Source organism: Lactuca serriola, chromosome 4, assembly GCF_051521515.1.
Source record: "Lactuca serriola cultivar US96UC23 chromosome 4, Lser_US96UC23_V15, whole genome shotgun sequence".
NCBI lineage: Eukaryota > Viridiplantae > Streptophyta > Magnoliopsida > Asterales > Asteraceae > Lactuca > Lactuca serriola.
In genome coordinates, this window is record NC_136411.1 from 91753753 (window position 1) to 91778205 (window position 24453).

A 24453-nucleotide genomic window follows, 5' to 3' on the forward strand; every position below is an offset into this window, starting at 1 on the left:
TATAGGGTCAGTATGTGGGGATCGACGGGGATGGGATAGATTGTTTTAGAAATATGATTTATATGTGTTAATAATATTAGTGGTTTTGCAGGATCGAGATATACATTATTATCATGTGGTTTTAACTAAGAGCTTTCGTACTCTGTGTTCCTTAGGTGATTGAGTTTATCAGGGATATTTAAACTAAGTGTTCACTAGATGTTTTGAACTATATGTTCATCAGGGATAATTGAACTAAGTGTTCTTTAGGTGTTTTTGAACTAAGTGTTCATTAGGTGTTTTTGAACTAAGTGTTCATTAGGTGTTTTGAACTAGGTGTTCATTAGGTATTATTGAACGGAGTGTGTTCAATGGGTGTTCTTGAACTAGGTGTTTATTAATTATTTTGAACTGCGTGTTCACCAAAGGTAATCTAAGAACCATGGCAGCACTAGACTTTGTGCCAATTCCTTAGGGCAATTCTTAGGAATGAATGGGAGAAGGGTATTCGGTTCTTAGGGTAAATCTTTACTAAATAAAGGAAGATAATGGGGGTGGGTAATTAGATTGATTGTTTGATAATTAAAAATAATAATTATATTATTGTGGGTTGAAAACCCTATATGCTCACCAGGCTCCCAAGCCTGACCCTCTTAGTTTTCTTTGTATTACAGGTTATGGCACGAGAGCATAAGTTGGCTGACATAACGAGATATTTTGGATTATAGGCCAGTAGTTATGAATAACTTTTTTAAGGTCTATTTTATACTGTTTATGCTTTTGGTGTGTATCGGAACATGACATCCTGAGATTTTGTTATTTAATGAAAATACATTTCTTTAAAGAAATGCTTTGATAAATTCTTATCACATTTTGTTTTGGGAACAAATTCCACAACTTTTTTCTTTAAACGATTACTCTGATTTTAAAACAAAGCATAAACAAATCGGTCTTTTCTGGCCGTGAAATTGGGGATGTCACATCCAACAAGGTCCGATTATGTCTCTCAGCCACACCATTCAATTGTGGCGTCCTCGGAGGCGTCAATTGCGAAACAATTCCGCATTCCTTTATATAGTCGTGAAGCTCAAGACTTAGGTACTCTCCTCCTCAGTCTGACCGAAGCATCTTGATTTTCCTGCCCAGCTGATTCTCCACTTCATTCTTAAACTCTTTGAACTTTTCAAAGGTTTCCGACTTTTGCTTGATTAAGTGATATATCCATATCTGCTATAATCATCTGTAAAAGTCATGTAGAAGCGGCAAGCATCCCTTGTGGTGGATCTAAAGGGCCCATACACATCGGTATGTATGAGATCCAATAGACCCTTACCCCTTTCACAAGTGCCAGTAAAGGGTGACTTGGTCATCTTCCCAAGTAAACAAGATTCACACGTGTCATCGTCCCTAAGGTCGAATGACTCCAACACTCCATCCTTTTGGACTTGGGCTATGCGTTTCTTGTTGACATGGCCAAGGTAACAATGCCACAAGCATGCTTTGTCAAGAATAGTAGACAAATCAATATTCAAAACATTATTTCCTAGATTATCAAAAACCATCACAGATTCATAAATCCCATTACAAGGTAATGCATTGAAATAAAAGACACCATTCAAATAAACATTAATAGAACCATTACTATTATCAAAAGAATATTTGAAACCTTGTCTAAACAACCCATGAAATGAAATAACGTTTCTTGCCATATCTGGCGAACAACAGCAATTGTTTAAATCTATCCCTAACCCATTACTCAACACCAAAGAATAAACACCGACTTTGGTCACAGACGACGATCTTCTGTTTCCCATAATCAGGTTCATCTTTCCATGTTCCACCTCCCTACTTCTTTTTAGGCCCTGCGTACCAGAACAAATGTGGTAACCACACCCTGTATCAAGAACCCATGAAGTAGCAAATGATGAGTTATTAGATTTAATAGAATACATACCTGCAAAGGTGGGCTTAATCTTCCCATGCTTTATATCTTGCAGATACTGAGGGCAGCTTCGTTTCCAGTGGCCCTTTTGGTGACAATAGAAGCACTCTGCTTCCTTTGGATCGGATGAGGGTTTAGCAGGGCCTGCTTTGGTCCCACTTGAGGACGAACCATCACGGGGCTTCCCCTTATGGTGGCTCTTACATGGAGCCTTCCTCTCTTTACTCTTTCCTTGACCTATTATCATCACATGAGCGACCACAGCAGGGGATGGTGCAACGGATTTGTCTTTGAGGTTGCTCTCAGCAGTCCTCAAGAGTCCTTGGAGCTTGCTCAAGGACACCTAAACTGGTTGTAGCAGGAGAGCAAGGAGTGGAGGATTATGTCGATAGCCAAATCCTCATCAAACTTAACACTAAGTTTGAGAAGACGATTAACATACCTCTGCATTTTCTGCAAATGAGAGGTTAGGGATTCTCCACTCCCCATCTTGGCGGTGATCATGTTAGTAATGATCTCATAGCGCTCTTGCCTCGCGCTCTGGTGATACCTGTCCAGCAAATCCTGATGCATTTCATACAGATACATGTCCTCATAGGACTTTTGGAGTTCAAGGTTCATGGTGGTCAGCATGACGCAGTGAACTTTCGTAGCATCACGCTCGTGGGCCTCAAAGGCGGCTAACTCTTCAAGAGTAGCAACATCTGGGATGATCTTTTCAAGCTTTTCATCAATGACATATTCTTTGTCCTCGTAGCGTGTGATCATGCGAATATACCTCATCCACTTGTTGAAGTTTGACCCATCAAATGTCACTTTCGGACACAGGTTCATCAATGAGAATGACCCAAAAGCATTGTTGTTGTTGTTGTTGTTTGCAGACATCTGGAAAAGAAAGGAACAAAGTTTGATTAGAAATGAATCCCTAATTAAACACCCAAATGAGAAATTAGGGCTGGGATCCAACTGTTGGATAAGGTGTCTAAGTCCATAACTATTTCTGGTATGTACTTGACCCAACCCAGCATGGTCCATTTGGGTTGCATGGCACCATGCAATTGGATAGACTAAATTAGAGAAATAACACTTGTGGTTTATTAATATATTATAAGTTCTAATACATTAATAATATTATTTAATTAGTTTGATCAAGAATTAATTTAGAATTAATTAAGTGATCAAAAGATAACTAATTAAATATATGGGTTGATTATGTACATCATCCATAACTTGTATAGTGGGCTAAGAGGCTCCATGGATAATCAAGTTGGGTTAAACCCATTGGATGCTCCATGGGAGTTACAAACCCATGGGTCATGGAAATGTAGAGTCATGACACATTAGGGTGTACATGGTGTAACCCTAAATGTGTCAACACTATATAAAGCTCATGTTTCTCCCAAAAATTGGCTACACATGCATACTTGAGGGCTAGAGTCGAGTTTTAGAGTGTTATTTTTTCTCTCCAAGTTTACTCCATAGCATTTGGTGTTGTGTGAAGCATTTGAGGCATCACACTTGGGGTGCTAGGCTCACAAGGTTTCAAGGATCAAAAAATTAACAATAAGGTATGTAGTTCTATCTTTTATTTAAGTTAAAATTGTTCCCCATGTATGCTAGATAGGATCATAACCTTGGAAATCAAATTTGAAAGAGAATTAGACAAACATAGATCCAAGGTTATTAGGGTTACATGTACACTTAGGAATTATTAGAATGCTCAAAACCCATCAGTGGTATCAGAGCCTAGGCTTATTTGTTTGATACTTGATGTGAAATTGTTGGAAAAAGTCGATTTTGTGCAATCTGCCTGATGAACTCGCCGAGTCCATGGGAGGACTCGCCGAGTTCATGTATATCTTCATCCTACTCTCCGAGTAGGTTCGTGCACTCGACGAGTAGGAGCCTCAAAATGCAGATTTTCGACTTTTGCTGCTAGAAATGGACTAGAAACATTACCCTAAACTGTTTTGGTATTATTAAACTTGTTTTAGATGGCGTAATGTTTGTTCTAATCCATTTACAATGGTTAATATCAATTTTCCGGATAATATATGTTCATATGGTCTTGAAACTTTGATATGGATATTCATGTTCTTGATCTTATGAATTTAGATGATCATAGGAATTACTTGTAACTACTTGGTAGTTTAATTCTTGGTCATAATGTGTTTTAATGGAGTCCATAACTTGTCCTCAAGTTATGGAAAACCAAGAGTCACACTTGAATTAAAACCATTAAAAGAACACAAGAGTTATAAAAATGAAGCGTCTTCAATTTTAATACTCAATTAAATTCATAAGTTATGAGAAATGAAAAGTTTTGAATGTTTACAAAACTTGCCCTCAAGTTTTGGAACAAGTAAAGTCATATTAAAACTTTAGTTTCAACCCTTAGAATTTTAAAAGTTAAAATTCAACCCTTATACTTATAATATTATAAGTTAATAATATATATATATATATATATATATATATATACATATACATATATATATATATATATATATATATACATATACATATATATATATATATATATATATATATATATATATATATATATATATATATATATATAAGCTCAAAGTCGTCTTAACGCTAGTACGCCTCATTAACGAAGCCAGTCTATAAGGTGTGTATAAGGTTGTTGCCTATAAAATGGCAACTTAATGGGTGTCCACTCTCACCCACTGCTTGCTTGACTGGTGGAGGGTCGTTAGCCGAACGGGTAGGACAATGACTTAAAATTTCTCATTAAAAGTATAATGATTATTATAAAGTAACTAAATGTTTTATCAATTCCCAATCTTAGTTACTTTAGGAAAAATGTGAATAAGGTGCTAATCCATGAAATTACACTTTGCACCTTGTTTAAGTCGTTGGTGGAGCGTGTGTGGTTTACCGGCACACTAACTTGGACTTAACAAGGGAGGCAAAGGGTGACTTAAGGTTTTTCATGAGGTCGGAAGGAGCGCGTGTGGTTTACCGACACAACGATTAAGTGATAAACATTAAGGGTACGAAGTAATTTGCATGGTTACTTCACACCTTGTTTTGTGATCCTCGGTATCACAGTCACAAAACATGAAGGACACACTCGAGATTGAAACATGCCATTGAAAAGTTCAATGAATCTGAAAAAATATAGGAATTTCTAAAAATCAAATAAAATCTAATAATTTATATTTCGTTTTCATGGTGGAAATTGGTGAATCGTCATTCACCTACCTTTCAAATATGTTATAACTTGGATTACGACATCCCTCTTCTAGGTTATAATATATTGTGATTGGATCCTAGCCTTAATATTACATTTGGGTGTTTTATTAAGGACTATCCCTATATCTAAACTAAACTTATTTTCTTCTTTTCAGATGTCTTCCAACAATGCTACTCCTGGCTCAAACCCTACTTGCTCCTTCTCTCTCATGAACCTTTGTGGTAGAGTCATCTTTGATGGATCAAATTTTACTGACTGGATCAAAAAAATCAGGATGGTCACTCATTACGAGAACAAGGAATATGTTCTTGACAAGGAGCTTAAGGTGCCTGAGCCAACTGCTACTCCTGAGGAGCTTGCTGAATATGAGGTTCATGAAAGAGATGCTACAAAAGTGGCATGCATCATGATGGCCACCATGTCAGCCGAGCTCCAAAATTCCTATGAAGACTACTATCCTTTTGAGATGCACCGGGATTTGATGGACCACTACCATCAGAGTGCTCATCAAGAGCGATATGAAATCATCTCCTCTATGATCACAACCCGAATGAAAGATGGTGAACCCAATCACAAGCCACATTCAGAAAATGAAAAGGTATGTGGATCGACTGATGAAGTTGAATGTGAACTTCCCTAAGGAGTTGGCAATATATATTATTTTTCACTCCTTACCTTCATGTTATGATCAATTCCGCATGACATACCACATGAATAAGAAGGAAGTTACGCTTAGCAAACTTCAGGGACTCCTAAAGACCGCAGAATTAGGTCTTAAAGGTAAGTCGGTTGTGACCACTCCTACTCCTACTCCAAACTCCTCAACTGTCCTGGCAATTGGGAAAGGGAAAGGGAAGAAAAGGAAGAACCCCTCGAAGGGTACCAAGGGGAATACCCTTGATGGCTCCTCTTCTAGCGGAACCAAGAAAGGTTTCGTTACACCTTCTTCTGATCCCAAAGAGGCTGAATGCTTCTATTGCCATGAAAAGTCGCATTGGAAGCGAAACTGCCCAAAGTACCAGCAATATTTGAAGGATGGGAAAGTGAAACCCAATAATGCAGTTATTTACACTATATCATCTAATAATTCACTCTATTCTAACTCTTGGGTCCTTGAAACCGGTTGTGGTATTCATATTTGTTCTGAATTACAGGGACTAAGAAGAAGTGAGAGTGTGGAGCATGGAAAGATAAACTTGATCATGGGGAATAGGAAAGTTTCACCTGTCACCAAGATTGGAGTTTATACTTTGTTGCTTAGTAGTGGATTTACTTTAGATTTGAATAAATGTTGTTATTCGCCAGAAATGGCAAGAAATGTTATTTCATTTCATGCTTTGTATAAACAAGGTTTTACCTTTTCTTTTGATAATGAAATTGGTGGAATAAATGCTTTCTTTAATAATGTGTTTTATTTTAAAGCATTACCTTGGGATGGTGTGTATGAAGCTATGTCTGTTGTAGATAATCTAGGAAATAATGTATTGTGTATTGATTTTACTAATGATAATAACTTGGATAAAGCATCATTATGACATTGTCGTCTTGGACATATAAGCAAGAAACGCATAGGCCAACTCCAAAAGGATGGAGTGTTGGAATCATTTGACCTAAAGTCATATGATAGTTGTGAATCATGCTTACTTGGAAAAATGACAAAGTCACCCTTCACAGGTTCTTGTGCTAGGGGTGAAGGTTTGTTGGATCTTGTACACACGGATGTGTGTGGACCCTTCAAACATTCCACAAGAGATGCTAATCGTTATTATGTGACTTTTACTGATGATTACAGTAGATATGGATATGTCTACTTAATCAAGCATAAGTCAGAGACTTTTGAAAGGTTTAAAGAGTTTAAATAGGAAGTTGAGAATCAATTGGGCAGGAACATTAAGATGCTTCGATCCGATCGTGGTGGTGAGTATCTTAGTACCGAGTTCCTCGACTATCTTAGGGAATGTGGGATTGTCTCACAATTGACACCTCCCAAGACACTGCAACTGAATGGTGTGGCTGAGAGGCGTAATCGAACCTTGTTGGATATGGTTCGTTCCATGATGAGTCGAGCTTCGCTACCAATCTCATTTTGGGGGTATGCCTTAGAGACTGCCACCTATATCCTTAATCTGGTTCCTACAAAGAAGGTTTCCAAAACACCTCACGAGATGTGGACTGGAAAAGTTCCTAGTCTAGCCCACATCAAGGTTTGGGGTTGCGAGGCTTTCGTGAGACGCGAGACTCATGACAAGCTCGAACCTCGAAGTGAGAGGTATATTTTCATCGGCTACCCACAAAAATCCTTTGGTTACCTCTTCTACATACCTAGTGAGAATGTGGTCTTTGTAGCAAGGAGGGCTATCTTTCGAGAAAGAGAGAGTTCATAAGCCAAGGAAACAGTGGGAGGCTAATTGACCTTGAAGAACTTCAAGAGTCAAGTCGTGAAGGAACCTCAAACCCTAGCAGCCAACTTTACGAGGAAACTCCTGTTGTACCTCCAATTGTACCTCTGAGGCGTTCCACAAGGGTTAGGAATGTACCTGAGCATTACTATGGATTTCATATTACTGTCGAAGGTGATATGCTTATCAGTGATGAGACACTGATAGGTCTGGATGCACCTAACAGCTATGCGGAAGCCATGGCAGGCCCCGAGTCTGCTAAATGGAAAAAGGCAATGGATAGCGAGACACAGTCCATGTATGACAATCAGGTCTGGGACTTGGTTGATAATGTACCATGTCGTAAGACAGTTGGGTGCAAATGGATCTTCAAGAAGAAGACCGACATGGATGGTAATGTACACACCTATAAGGCACGATTGGTTGCAAAGGGCTTTTCTCAAACTCCAAGAGTTGATTATGATGAGACCTTTTCAACAGTAGCCAATATTAAGTCTATTAGGGTATTGTTAGCCATAGCTGCATTTCATGACTATGAAATATGGCAAATGGATGTCAAAACCACTTTCTTTAATGGAAATTTGGCTGAGGATGTTTACATGAATAAGCCAGAGCGTTTTGTCAGCATAGAGTACCCCAATAGAGTGTGTAAGCTTGAGAAATCCATTTTAGGATTAAAGCAAGCACCTCGCAGATGGAATCTTTACTTTGATGAGAAAGTCAAAGAGTTTGGCTTTTTGAGAAGTGAAGATGAATCTTGTGTATATGTCAAGGCTAGTGGGAGTATAGTTAGCTTTTTGGTACTGTATGTGGATGACATACTACTCATAGGAAATGACATCCCAACTCTGCAGGAAGTTAAGTCCTGGCTTGGGAAATGTTTCGCTATGAAGGACCTTGGAGAGGCTGCCTATATTCTAGGGATAAGGATCTTGAGAGACCGGAGGAAAAGACTAATTGGACTTAGTCAGAGTACATACTTGGAGAAGGTGCTGAAGAGATTCAGCATGCAAGATTCCAAGAATGGAGAGTTACCCATCCAGAGTAACACTAGACTGAGTAAGACTCAGAGCCCGAGTACTGAGGTAGAGATAGCTGAAATGAGTCGTGTACCTTATGCTTCGACAGTAGGCTCGATCATGTATGCTATGACCTGTACTCGTCCTAATGTAGCCTTTGCGTTAAACATGGTTAACAGGTATCAGGGGAACCATGGTAAGGCTTACTGGACAGCGGTAAAGAACATTCTGAAGTACCTGGGGAGGACTAAGGACTGGGTCCTTACCCTTGGTGGGAGTGATGACTTGAAAGTTGTAGGGTATAGTGATGCTAGCTTCCAGACTGATAGGGATAATTTCCGCTCTCAGTCGGGCTGGGTCTTTACCCTAAATGGAGGAGCAATCTTTTGGAAAAGTTCCAAGCAGGAGACAGTGGCTGATTCAACTTGCGAATCAGAGTATATAGCGGCAAGCGAGGTGGCAAAAGAGGCTATATGGCTACAGAACTTCATTGGAGACCTTGGAGTTGTACCAGCTATATCGAAGCCCATAGAGATTTTCTGTGATAGTGAAAGTGTAGTTGCCTTAGCAAAGGACCCAAGGGATCATGGGAGATCCAGACACATTGACATAAAATATCATTTCATCAGACATCGTATAGAAGAAGGACTCCTCGTGACAAAGAGGGTATCATCAGATGAGAACCCGACAGATCCCCTCACGAAGGGACTGGGTAGGGTTAAGCATCTCTAGCATGCTAGGAGCATAGGGCTGAAGGATGATATAAGTTTTAGTAGTTAGATGATTCGGAAATATGTAAAATGTATTTGACATTTGATGATGAATAAAAGTTGTGTTTATTCATGAGTAAAGTGTTGCTATCTTTTGTCAATCGTTTACTATTATTTCTTTTGCATGTTTTGACTTCCCGAATATTTATGTTGTGTTTTTACATATTATTCAAATTATCCACAGTCGGTCATATGTCGGGAGTAGATATGAATTAATACTGTCATGAGTTGGTTGTAGAGGTCTAAGGTGTTGGACATGGCCTCAACACTCATGAGTGCTCATAAGTTCTTAGTATTGGATTCAACCCACGCTCGCTGGTATCACTTCATGGAATTTATCTCGAGTGATTGCGAGATCGTAATATCATATAAGTCTTCAAACCTAGAGATATGACTTGTTAACTATGAGTTAGTTATGCATTGATCGTGCGAAAATGCATTGGTAACTCGATGTTACAAAACGTGCGTTTGTGTGTAATTTAACAAGTATTAGAACAAGCATATGAGTCGAAGTTTATCTGTTCCTTCTTGGATTAGAAGTTGACATCTAGGCCCGAGATGATTTTGTTTTGACCTATGTACCGGGCCCAGTCAGAACTAAGTTGATGTGTTCAATTAAGTTCTATGTCAAACAAATCGGAAATCGGGAAACAAACTACTGGACAATAAGCAAGATCATGTTCCATGTGTTTGTCCGGCTGATATCTAAGAACAGAGGATTTTATGATCCCTTATCTGAAATGGCGTACCATCATCTTCTCAGTTCCGAGAAATCTTGAAAAGAGCTACGATTGTCGATCGGTTCCTGAAGTCATACTTGCAGTTATAGATATTAGACTTATCCAAGTGGGAGACTGTTGGATAAGGTGTCTAAGTCCATAACTATTTTTGGTATGTACTTGACCCGACCCGGCATGGTCCATTTGGGTTGCATGGTACCATGCAATTGGATATACTAAATGAGAGAAATAACACTTGTGGTTTATTAATATATTATAAGTTCTAATATATTAATAATATTATTTAATTAGTTTGATCAAGAATTAATTTAGAATTAATTAAGTGATCAAAAGATAACTAATTAAATATATGGGTTGATTATGTAAATCATCCATAACTTGTATAGTGGGCTAAGAGGCTCCATGGATAATCAAGTTGGGTTAAACCCATTGGATGCTCCATGGGAGTTACAAACCCATGGGTGATGAAAATGAAGAGTCATGACACATTAGGGTTTACATGGTGTAACCCTAAATGTGTCAACACTATATAAAGCTCATGTTTCTCCCAAAAATCGGCTACACATGCATACTTGAGGGCTAGAGCCGATTTTTAGAGTGTTATTATATCTCTACAAGTTTACTCCATAGCATTTGGTGTTGTGTGAAGCATTTGAGGCATCACACTTGGGGTGCTAGGCTCACAAGGTTTCAAGGATCAAAAAATCAACAACAAGGTATGTAGTTCTATCTTTCATTTAAGTTAAAATTGTTCCCCATGTATGCTAGATAGGATCATAACCTTGGAAATCAAATTTGCATGAGAATTAGACAAAAATAGATCCAAGGTTATTAGGGTTGCATGTGATGGGTTTTGGTCCTAAGAACATCCTATGTGCTCATACAAACCCTAATGCTTGGATCTAGGTTTCTCTATTGTACATGCAAGTTATCCAAGACTATAAACCCTAATTCTAGCATTCAAGTAACCATATTAACATGAGAATGGGTTTAAGATGTTACCTTAATTGTTATGTAGCAATAACAATCCCAATTCCTCCTTGTATTGACTTTAGAAAGCTTAGAGTCACAATTGTCACTCCTCTAATGGTTCACAAACACCATAAGCAAGAGGATGAAGAGGAGAGAGGATGGAGGCTGCCCTAAAACGTGTTCTAACCCTAGAAGAAGTCTTGTCCACGTTTTTGAGGCATAAGGGATCTATATATAGTGAGGCTATTAGGGTTATCTAATAAGGAAACCCTAATTTGGATGCTTAAGCCCTAAGCAACCCATGGACTCCTTTAATTAGGGCCTTGGACGATTTCCTTATGGGTTTCCCCATAGAATTCGTCCACTCCTTAATATAAGACAATTCATGGCCCAAATTGCAATTATCTTATAATTACAATTCCAGTCCCTTAAGTTTAATTAATCTCTTTTAGTCACAAAACTAATTACCAATTAATTATTGACTAATATTAATTAAACAATATGATTTCTCCTTTAATATATTATTCTCATAATATATTAATAAATCATATTTAATCCTTTCTCTCCATAATTCATCCTATCAAGTTGCTTTGGTGAAGGCAACCCAAAAGGACCATGCACCATCGGGTCAAGTTCATACCAAAATAGTTACGGACTTAGACACTAATCCAACAGCATGTACACTTAGGAAGTGTTAGAATGCTCAAAACCCATCACCAACAACATTATTTACAACTTAGAAAGGGATGCCGTACTCTAAAAGTAAATAATTTGAAGGTAAGTGAATGACGATTCACTAATTCTCACCATGAAAAACGAAAAAGAAATTTAGGTTTTAAATGTATTGAAAACTCCTAGATCTTTGAGATTCATTGAAATTTTCAATGGCATGTTTAAATCTCGATATGCACTTCAAATTTACGACTGGGATACTGAGGATCGCAAACAAGTTGTGAATAACCATGTGAATCAACATGGTGCACTCAATGTCTCTATCACCTAATCAATGTGCCGGTAAACCACACACACTCCATTGATCTATGACAAACATCGAGTCACCCTTCGCTACCAATGTTAACCCCAAATTAGTGTGCCGGGTAACCACACGTGCTCCACCAACGTTTGACAAGGGTACGAAGTGTAATTCCATGGATTAGCATCATTTTCACATTTTACCCTAAAGTAACTAAGATTGGGAATTTGTAAAACATGTAGCTACTTTGTATGTAACATTATACTTTTAATGAGGAGAGGGTTGCCCAATCCTACCCGTTCGGCTAACGACCCTTCACCAGTCTAGCAAGCGGTGAGTGTCAGTGTACACCCTTTAAGCACCATTTTATATGCAACAACCTTATACCCACCTTATAGACTGACTTCGTGAATGAGGCCTACTAACAGTAAGACTAGTACTTTAAGTTATATATATATATATATATTAATCTTTTAACAATATAATAGTATAATGTTGAATTTTAAACTTGTAAAATTCTAAGGGTTTGAAATTTAAATTATTCAAAATTAAACTTTTAATCAGAAAATTCAAATTTCAAAACTTGAGGGCAAGTTTTGAAATTTTCAAAACAAAAGGGATCAACCAAGAAATAATTTAAATTAAACAATTAATTTCATAATTATCTATATTTGATCTAATTCAATTTTAGACATAAGATAATTACCAAATTTAAATAATCCATATTTATCATATAAACAACCAATATTTAAAAGATTTGAAATTATCTATTGTTTTGGAAAGGATAATCATGAAAATATTATAAAATTCGGATTTTATACTTTAAAAATGATTTAGGCATTAATCCCATGACAAAACAGCAACAAAATCCCGAAAATCTTTTTGTCAGACGTCAAAACTCGTCGAGTTCATCAAACAGATAGCACAAAAATTGATTTTCAACAAGTAAATAGTTAAAGCTTCACATACAACTTAAACCAATCATGGCTCTGATACCATTGATGGGTTTTATGCATAAGAACAATCCTATGTGCTCATACAAACCCTAAAACTTGGATCTAGGTTTATCTATTGTACATGCTTTGAATCCAAGACTTACAAACCTAGATCTATCATATATAATTCGAAATTATAATAAAGAAAACAGATCTAAGTGGTTTACCTCTTTCAAGTAGTTTGAATCCTTGTATTCTTCTTGAGCTTGAGCTTAGAGTCACAATTGTAACTCCTCTAATGGTTCACAAACCCCACAAGCAAGAAGGGAATATAAGAGAGGGTGAGAGATGCTAGAAATCGGCCCTAGGGTTCCCTTGGTATCAAGTGTAGTTGTTTTCCATAGCCTAGGGGTCTTATTTATACCTGCAGGCTGCTAGGGTTTCAGTCTAAACCCTAATGGACAGCTTAGCCACCAAGCAGTCCAAGGAACTTTCTGGAATAAGGCCTTGGATGAAAAGATGATGGATCCCCATCATAATTTCGTCCTCCCTTTAGTCCATTAGGTTTCCTTAACCCAAAACTCAACTATCATACGTTTGATAGTTTATACCCCTTTATTTAATTAATCTCTTTTTAGTCAGCAAATTAATTCCTAATTAATTTATGACTAATACTAATTAAATAAATATGATTTCTCCTTTAATATATTATTCTTATAATATATTAATAAATTATAATATTCTCTCTTTCTCCTTAAATTACCTTGTCAAGTTGCTTTGGAGAAGGCAACCCAAAAGAACCATGCATAACCGGGGCAAGTACATTCCAAATATAGTTACGGGCTTAGACATTATTCTAACAACAAGGTGTTAATGAAAAACTATAATAATAGAGAGTACATGTTAAGCACACATAGATACATCTGCATAGTTCTTTATCCGAATGGATCCTACAAAACAGAAACTAAAAAATCAGTCAAGTAAAAAAGGAAGTTAGAAAAGTTGACCCATTGGGACATACCTACCCAAAAATTTTCTTACCCCATCCTTCTAACCATTTATACCCTTTTCCCTTTTCACTCTGCATACAAAACCCCTATGCTTCCACTGACAACTATACATCAATAGAGCTTCACATTTAAAAACTAAACCAATAGAGGAATAATAACCAGTTTGTAGAAAGAGAGTACGCATACCAAAAGTAAAACAGAGAAATCTAAAACTAAAAAGTAAAATTAGTATCTCTGGTCCTAACAACAAAACAAAAACCAATATTTTTCCAAAAACCTATTGAGAAATGACATAACATTTCCAAAATAGATTTAACCATTTAAGAGAAAAAGGAAGAAAGATACTTATGGAAATAAATCATATTCTATATTTAGGGCGTAGGATTTAAACCTATTGAAATAAACTTCTTTTAAGAGAAATAAACAAATATAAAAACATTTAGGCCTAAAAAACAGAAACACTTCTCTTAGATTTGTACATGCCTGAAATCCAATTAGGTTGAACTGAACATGAAAAAAATGTGTTCTTATGGATTAGCCTAACCCCTGTGTCATATTGAATTCATATGAGTTCCTGAAATTACATTTTTCTGTTATTTGTAATTTTTCAAATTTGAAAGATCTTCCAAAACAACAACAAATTTAATTGATGCAAAACAAAGTTTCTTACCAAAAGGAAGAAACAAACATGAATGTAATGCTAGTTGTCAACACATGCATCATCTTTTGGTTAAAATGTTAAAAGATCCCCAATGGAGTCAAAATCCGGTTGCTTCTTTCAAAGCTTCGCTAGCTTCTGTATCCTCTTCAGTGTCTTCTCAATATCTGTATCGACTGGTAATAAGGTACATATGTGAAAAGATCTTCACATACATAATTAGTAACACTGTGTCTCAACAATGACACCAAATTGTTAGGTGTGTCGCGTCCAAAAAATAATAGGGGTACTATAAACTCCAAATACACTACCTCATGAATGCACTAAAAAACAGTACAAGGCAAACAGGGTCAATCCTTAAAGACATGGGATAAAAGTCTATACCTCTTCACACAAGATACTTTGGTCACAAAAAAGGGGTTTGTTTGCACAATCTTAAATGATGGAAATAACAATCTACTTTAAGAACAAGCAGAAAATGAAGTAGATTTGTAAGCAATGAGTTAAATGGTTCTAGTTCCAATATCAATGTTATCATTCAATTTGTTTATGTCATGATGCAATTCATGATTACTATACTACGTTGGTACTGAAAGATACTAACACGCTCTAATACATCACGCTTGCCAAATTATATAATCAAAACACGCTCTTTGAATAGACCTAACTTCAATAATTTAACCTAAACATACTTTTAGATTGTATTGAAAAACCATATTAAGTTTTGTACAACCTTTCCAACAATATCCATTTCTTCTCACATGGTTGGAAGTGTGAAAACATGTGGTATATATTCGACAATAAGAAAATGTATTGTTTGTTACCAATGATTAACATCATAAAACAATTAGGTGCTTTAAAAGTTAACTAACTACATAAGAATTCAATTCATAAAAGTAGTCAATCAAACAAATCAAATTAAATGATTCTAGTTTAAACAAGAACGCAGTCACTAGAATATAACCATAAATCAAACATCAAGCCATATGTATCAAATGAAACAATTAATATGTTTTGAATAAGAACTAACAATTATGGTTTCTTAGCCACACATGGCTAAGAACAAATCAAACAAAAAGATGGAATTCGAAGTGTTTAATGCTTACAAATGGAAATCAAAAGTGGTTGGAATGATAAGAAGTCTTCAAAAGCTCCAAAAATCGCCTTCTCTAATCTCAAAATCGTTCCTTTCTGTAAAATGATTGAGTTCTTCCTTTCTAGCACAAGAAATAACTGCTAATGTGTTTGACTCAAGACCATGCATTTTTGGCATGGCCATGTGTTTTCAGCATGACTATATGTTTTGAATCAACATGTGCTTTTTGCTAAGACTTCAACCAGTCTTCAAACTTTGCTCTCTTTCCGGTCTAGTTTCAAGTCAAGTCGTGTTGCTCAAATATATGATGAAAAAGAAAAACAAGACCCGTGTCGATGTGACACAGACCATGTTTCAAATATGGTCCTTTGCTATGATGAAATGCAACTACTTGAGTTATGTCTTCATGTTTTCTTCTGCGACACAACCAATCCATCTCATCTTCATGCTCCAATTCTCCAAGCTCCATCATCTAACCTCCATGCTCGCCTCTATAGCTCCAATCCGCCGTGGTCCATAATAGGTAGAAAATAAATAAAAAATAGTGAAGTACCAGCATTCTGAATAAAACATGCAAGTGCCCAAATATTTAACTAAATTCAAGAATTAGGAAGTGAAATGCAATGAAAATGCATAAATAGACGTGCAAAATAAGTGCACAAATTGCACCTAACAATTCTTCATCATATTCGGAATAGAATATGTTATTTTTGGAAATGGTAATTATGTAAATATTTTATAGATTAATGGCAAATCTTGAGTCACCCATAAAATTGAACTAATAGATATCCTTACTATAAACTCTCCAATGTAGGTTTTATTTTCTAACTATTTTATGTCATTCGGAATCGAGTCACAAAAGAAATTCTAGCAAAAGGAATTTGTGTGCAAGGGCTTTACGTTCTTGAGCAAGGACAAGAGGAATTTCTAGTAGCATTAGAAACCAAGAAACTAAATTTCTCTTTTGAGTTTCAAATAGTACATTGAGTCATATAGATTTGATATTATTTTGTTACTGAATAAGTTTGCGCATTTTTCTCTTAGTTCCATTTTCCCTAAATGAAATATTTGTTTATCTTTTGTGCTTTCTAAATTAAACACTTAAAGTTTGATAATAACTTAAAACATTTGTTAAATGTGTAGAATTTGGTAAAATGTGACTTATTAGGCCTTACTAGTATTGCCTCATTGTAAGGCTACTTAGACTATGACATTTTTTTAGTGATAATTTGAGCTTTACCTGGTTCTATGCACTAAAGGAAAAATCCGAATTTTATGATATATCCGTTAATTTCTTCACCTCTGTGAGAACACAATTTTCTTGCAAGATTAACAATTTCCAATCCGATAGTGGTACTGAATTTCTCAACCACAACGCTTGTACCATTCTTATTATTAATAGTTCTCTTCATCATATTGTGTGCCCTACAAACCTTAGCAAGTGGTTGGGATGAGGAAATACATCGCAATACTAAAACATGTCTTCTTATGTTTTTCAAAGCCCACCCCAACATATATTTGGATTATTTCCTTTAGTATGCCTACATATAATATTATTCGTCTAATATTTAAGCTATTAGATCACAAAAGTTCATTTGAGCTTATTTGTGCCATAGTACCAAATTATGATGTTTTCCATGCTTTCCATGATTTCAGATGATCAGTTTCCTCTTCCCAACATGACTATACTACACATAAATACACACCTTGTAACATCTAGTGTATCTTTATTAGATAAATTCCCAATACAAAGGCAACTGATGTTTGATCCCTCTACCAAACGAATCTATACTACTTACCATGCCCAATTCAATAAGCGTGTATTTCACTACTTTGTTAACTGATATCTCCTATTCCCACACAAACTATTTTTCCATTATGTGCTCGTCAGCTTTTCCTACATCAACCTGATGTGGTTGCTGATCCACTCATGGCTAACAGCAAACACTCACCCAAGGCTGCCTCCTACTTACCTGTAACTGTTGCGCTGTTATTATCATTCAAATCCATGGATGTCCAACACTTTGCAACACCACAACGTCATCGCCTTCATCAATTGTTGGGTAATCTTTTTCCAACCTTGACTCATTCTCTTGTAAACCACCATCCTCTAAACATCCCATGGTTACTCGATCATATGCTAGAATTAAAAAAAAACATATTGCTTATCTTATTGAACTTGCATATTGTGGTCTTCATCTTCCTCTATTTTCTAATGAAGTACCCAAATGGTTTAATTTGACTAGTAAGAACCCATACTGACTATGACAATGGAAAAATAAATGTTCACCCCTATGTAGCAACAACACTTAGGATTTAGTTCCACACTCAACTTCTTACAATGTAGTGGTATTGAAATGGGTTTTTTTAGGAAGAAGTTCCACTTTGATGGCATAGTTGAACACCTTAGAGCTCGATTGGCCACCTTAAGGTTTTACTCATATTCTAGAGCAAAATTATTCTCACACTTTTCGGCTCATTATCAAGGCATCAACTATATGTAATATGTATTTTATTGTTGTTATCATAAATGGTCTTTACATCAACTTGATGTGAAAAATACCTTCTTAAATGGGCATCTCACCTACATTTTGTTTATAGAGCAACCACTGGTTTTCCTTGATTAAAGATTTATTCATTACGTATGTCATCAGAAAAGGCTCTTTAAGACTTAAATCAAGCACCAGGTATTAAATCAAGCTTTCCTTATTTGTATTTGTGTAGATACATCCATCCTTGTATTAAATAAAAGGCTATAGGATTTAATACTCAATTCTCAATGTTGATATACTATCTTAGCATGTAACAACCTGCCTCTAATTCAGGAGCTTTCATTTCTCTTCTCAGTAATCAATTTGCTGAAGAGGTTCTAGGTCGTCTCAGTTATCCCTTGGGCTTGTGGAATCTTACATGGATGTTGGTATTTTTCTCACTCAATCCAAATATGTTTAGGACATTCTTCCTCATGCTAAATTGCTTAATTCTAAACTCGTTGCTACATCTGTATCCATCTCCATCCTAATTCTTATATAGTATCAGTCATTTAGTTGATTGTTATCCTAATCGTTGTCGTTGTCTTCTCCCTTCACCAACGGTCATCAATGACTCAATGCCTTAAGCCACTACTAGTTCATCTCTTCCTCTTGCTAATATTTTCACCTTATCATGATCAAGTTCTCATACTCCAACTACCTTCTTTGGCGAAACCATGTTACTCATATCTTATTCATTGGCATCCAAAGAGGTAAATGGTCAATCATCTCCCAATCCCGACTTTATTACTTGGAAAGGCGCTTATTAATGCATTTTTCTAATTATCTAATCTCCCGTGCAGTGTATGCAGAAGCTATGGTTGAGACTCTTTGTCTCAACCAGAATTATCATAACAAGCATAGTGGTCCCTACTGCGAATAGCATCGTAAATAGGTAAAGTGGTGCTATGTTGTGTTTAGCGACAGAAAGCGGACTAAATAGCGACAATATGTATTTCTTTGTTTTTTCCCTTTTTTTATGGGGAAAATCGAAACACAAGAATTAGGGCTTCAGGTAAATACAAATCACTCCGCTTTCAATTTGTGTCTCTACGTTGCTACCTACAATGACCACTTCTACTTCCTGTTTTGATCACTTTTGTTTCTATTTGTTTGCCGTTAACATGTCTCTTTTGATCAATGTAAACTTTAAACTAAAGTCTTTGTTAGTCTTTTTGAGTTCTTGTTGTTTTCTTAGTCAACTACTTTCTTCTTATTATTTCTTCATGTTTCATGTTACTTTCTTACTCAACTGGTCCAAAACATTTCACATTCGATATATGTGATGCGAGTGTTGCATCCAACGCCATGAAACATGAGATTTTAGGGCCCGCACTTGAAGCGGTAGCAGACATGGTTATAGTTTGAAACCGCCTAGCTATCATGAGATCCAAGTTTCGATGTTGAAGCTTGAGTTGGAACACACTAAGAAAATTTTGAATGAAAATGAGGCTGAAAAGACAATGTCCTATGAATGTTCCTTAATGGCGGATGGATCGATGGAGGGACAGGAACGGAAGGGCGCTAATCAATTTCTTAGTGAAAACTCCCCGAGGAAGTATGTTCGTTGAACTGGTTGATGCATTTAGTTATTCACATATCGATGATAACATGTTCATATTATTTGACCGGTTCGTCCAAAATTAAAGTCAGTCTGCATGACGTTATTGAAATTGTCACAATATTGCGGGCAACATTGTTTTTGCCGGTAAGACTTATTTTTTCAAAGCCATAGCACTTATATTCTTATTTTATAATGCCCGAACATCTGTCTGACTCCTTGTGTAGGGCATTGCTTTGATAAGATGTTTGAAGACATCTTCAAATTGCCTCATTTAAGAAAGACATTTGATAAAGGCAATCATGGTGATGAATACATATATTTACAACCATACTTTGCTACCAAATATGATGAGAGATTTCACCGGGAAAAAGGACACGGTTAATCCCGCAACGATGTTACTCAGCTTTTCAACTTCTTTTTATGTGGCCTTCTTCATGTTTGGAATCTGGGTACACAACTATAGCAAAACCAAGTTCTACGAGAAGAGCCGTCCACCATGGTCGGTGACGGAGGAAGATCGCCGGAAAACTCAATGGAAAGCAAACTCATATAGAGAAATAAGCATGGGAGACGATTTTACCGTCCTACCCTTGACGGCAATAGGGACGGAGAGGAAATGGCCAGAACGTGATTTCTTGTTTCTTTTTTGGTGTAAAAAATGGGCCCAGTAATTATCAAAATTATCATTTAAAGACTAATTTCTAAACTACAACAGGTAAATAATTACTAAAATAGAAGACTTTGGTAAATAGAATTTACAACTACTACGTACCCTCTATTTAAAAATTCGGCTAATAATAATATGATTTTAAATTATTTTAGAAAATGGTAAAGGTTATTACGGTAATTTGATTTTTTCTGTTTATAAAATTGCAAAGTTAAAAGTGAATAGTTCTACCGAAGAATTTGGGGTTTCACTTTAATGTTCATGGATAAACTTGGAGATAGAATAAAAGCATTTCATGCTTTTGGTAATTAATATTGGTGTGCATGTAACATTAATTTTAATGATGAATAACTGATAGTGAAACACTGGATCGTTCTCAGTGTATCTTTCTTGTTTATTCCAATTTTTTTTGCTCAAGTTAATAAAATATGCTTGTCTTAGATATTTTTACTGATGAGTTTGCAAGATTAAGCATAGTACAAATTTCAAGAAAGCGATCGATATTTGAGATAAATAGTAAAGTAATACTTTTAATCGCACGATGCAGCCCGTTGGTAAGTTTGAGACTGTTAGTATAGCTTAAACTTTGTTGCTAGGAATCAATGGAAACAAAGTAAAAACAAGAAACTTTAACTAGAACAATGGCCGGCTGAAAATTCTCAGATTACAATGTGAATTTGGCTCATGTAAGGATACATATCGTAGTAATTTATCTAAATCTTTCGCTATAAATATCACTATATATCAAGAACTCAGATCAGGTATCCCAGTATCTTCATCTTTCTTGCCAAAGAAGGAAAGAAAACTCGATAACACCATGGCCAAGAACGCTTCATTGTTTGTGAAGATGGCAGCAGTACTCTCACTTTTCCTGATGCTCATTGTATTGTCGGAAAGCAGATTCACCCTAATCGGTAAGTCATTTAGTTTCCAACTTGTTAAGTGCTACCAAAATCAGAACGTTTTCTTCTTTCAATTTGCATATGAACACATGGATGAGTGTTTTGATTAATGGAATCGTCAACATCCAGATGGTGTCCAGAAGGCAAAATCAGCCCTTGTGTGCAGCCAAGTTGTCGGTGTTGAAGCTGGCGATGACTGCACCATCATTAGCAAAGAGTTTGGGATGAGTTTGGCATCGTTTTTGGCAATTAATCCCAACATCAATTGTGAATCCGTCTTTGTGGGTCAATGGGTTTGTATTGATGGAAGTGCCTAATTCATCAAGCTCGAATCCTAATGAATAAATTTCTGCGTTATTTGCATTTGCTCCATTTTGATGTTGCAGATTTATTTTTACTGCTTAATTTGTACTGCTAATTTAATGTGAGGAAAACGAATCGTTAGATCGATGATTCATTACCTAGAAACTTTGTGGTTTTCAAGCTTTGTGTATGTTACTTTATACTTTATGGCATCGTTGTGTTATTTGACTTTAAAAAAAAATTAATGCTTGGAAACCAAAATGTTGAAACTTTTTCCGGTCTCGGCATCTCATATGATGAAGATGTTTATGTTGAAACATAAAAGTGACCCTCTTGAACTAAGACACTGCAACCATCTATCTACCGCAACGGTTCACCATCCGCGATCATCTCAGCACCCGGAGTTAGTTCTTCTTCAGCATCCGCAGTCCATTGTTATGTTTTTCTTATCCTTATGTAATGTATTTTATTATCCAGCATGCCTTGCACGACTGCTTATAGAGTAGTTGTTTATTTCTGAGACTCTATAAATAGAGACTCTTTCTGATGTATTAAATACAACTTCTTACTACACAAGATTTCTTCTTCAACCATCTCTCTTATCACTTGATGACTTGTGAATTATTCTGAATATATTTCTCCAAGTTATCTTCTTCATTTCTCTATCTTACTACCCTTCTCACTCTAAATTTTTACTGAAACATATCAAACTATAACCTCTCTCCGTAGCAAGTCTTTTAGACTTAATCACTAAACTTGATCTTCCTTATTAACTCGGAGTGAATGCATTCCTTGTTATGAATCAGTTTAAGTGTATTCTTGATATAACAATTGCTGTCATTTATATTTCTTTACTTTCCGCAACTAACTATCTAACTATCTAACTATATTATTGTTGAGCTTTTAGATCCTTTGAGATTAACTATTCCGCAATATACTTGTTCTAACATCTGTTCAAGTGTGTCTCCAAGTTTTTCTCTCAACAATTGGTATCAGAGCCAATGTGGTTGCTTTTTGAATATTGGAACTCTGATTTTCTCATTAGGCCTTCTATACCACTAAAGCTCATTTCAAAAAAAAAATGGCACAATCGTTATCTCTGAATGTCTCCAATAGTGTTGGTGGTTCTAACCGAGCTCCAATATTAGTAGCAAATGAATAACATCACTGGTCACAAAGAATGGAGAGGTACTTAAGAAGACTAGGTAGAGATGTATGGCGATCCGTGGAAGAAGGACCACACGTTCCGGTCCTTACACTAGTCCAAACTGACGGCGCGACAACCAGGCTAAGAGGAGGGCAACCAACCATGAGCCGTCCCACCAAGGATGATCTCGATAAAATGGAAAATGATGTTGTTGCTTTTTATGAAATTTCTTGTGGTGTTGGTCCTGACAACTTTGATATTATCATAAACTGCAAGTCAGCAAAAGAGATCTGGGATGTACTTAAGAACCTGTACGAAGGCTCAGAACAAGCACAAGATAAGAAGCTCACTACCGCACTCAACGACTTCAACAACTTCAAAGCTCATACAGGTGAAAGTTTGGAAGACTCCTTTAAGAGATTCAACCTGATAGTCACAAAGTTATCAAATGCTGGTACCATCCGCAGCAACCATGAAACCAATCTTCAGTTCTTTAACGGCTTAGGAAGACATTGGACTACGGCTAAGATGATAGTCCAAGGCGACAGGAAGATTCACTCTTTATCACTCTACAAACTCTATGGAGAGCTCCAAGCACAAGAATCCACTGTACTCAAAGACTGTGCTGACTTCGGAGGACCACTTACTCTCATAGCACAAGCTCCACCGCAGTCACCCTACTCTTCATCGTATGATACCTCACCACAGTCATACAAAGCGAATTCTGAGTATGATGATGAAGAAGAATTTCAGAAGGCTATTGCTCTGGTTAGCCAACAATTCAACCGCATACCACCTTCTTCTTTCCGCAAGAATCAACAATTCACCAAACCTCCATTCAACCGTAACTTCGGTCCTCAGAACAACCATTCTCGATATCCTAAAGGCTCTCAGAACAATCAACCAATGGAGGTACCGCAGTCTCCTCAGAACAATGACTCCGGTACTCAATCAGAAGACAAGACTGATGTTGTGATTTGTCACACACTACTAGAAAAACAACCTTTTACGACGCTCATTGCGTGTCGTAAAAGGCTCAGACGACGCGCAAATGCGCGTCAAGGAAGGCCCTGTCATAAAGAGAGATGAGGCGCATTTACGATGCTCATTTACGACGCGCAATTACGACATGCGTTTACGACACACAATGCGTATCAATGAAGGCCCTGTCATAAAGGAAGACGACACACATTCGCGTGTCGTAACCTTACGACGCGCGTGTTAATGACACGTAATGCGTATCATTAAATCCTCTGTCATAAATGAAGATGACACTTATTTGCGTGTCATAAACTTCAACAACCATTTACAATATACATTTACGACGCGTCTTTACGAGACTCATTTACACATATACAAAATAACATATCTTACAAAAAAATAACAATCCATTTCACAATATATAGTATGTCATATACAACTAATCATTCCAATACTATATAAATGCAATACATTAAATTTTTCATCATGTCATCACTTCCCCTAACGAATTACAATATCCAAATAGGACATACATTCATATCCACTTACCTAGCACAAATGTAATCGATTCCTAACTATTCCTCCCAATTCAAGCCTCTCAAAAGAACTATTGACATGGAAACTTGAATTAGGGAAACACGT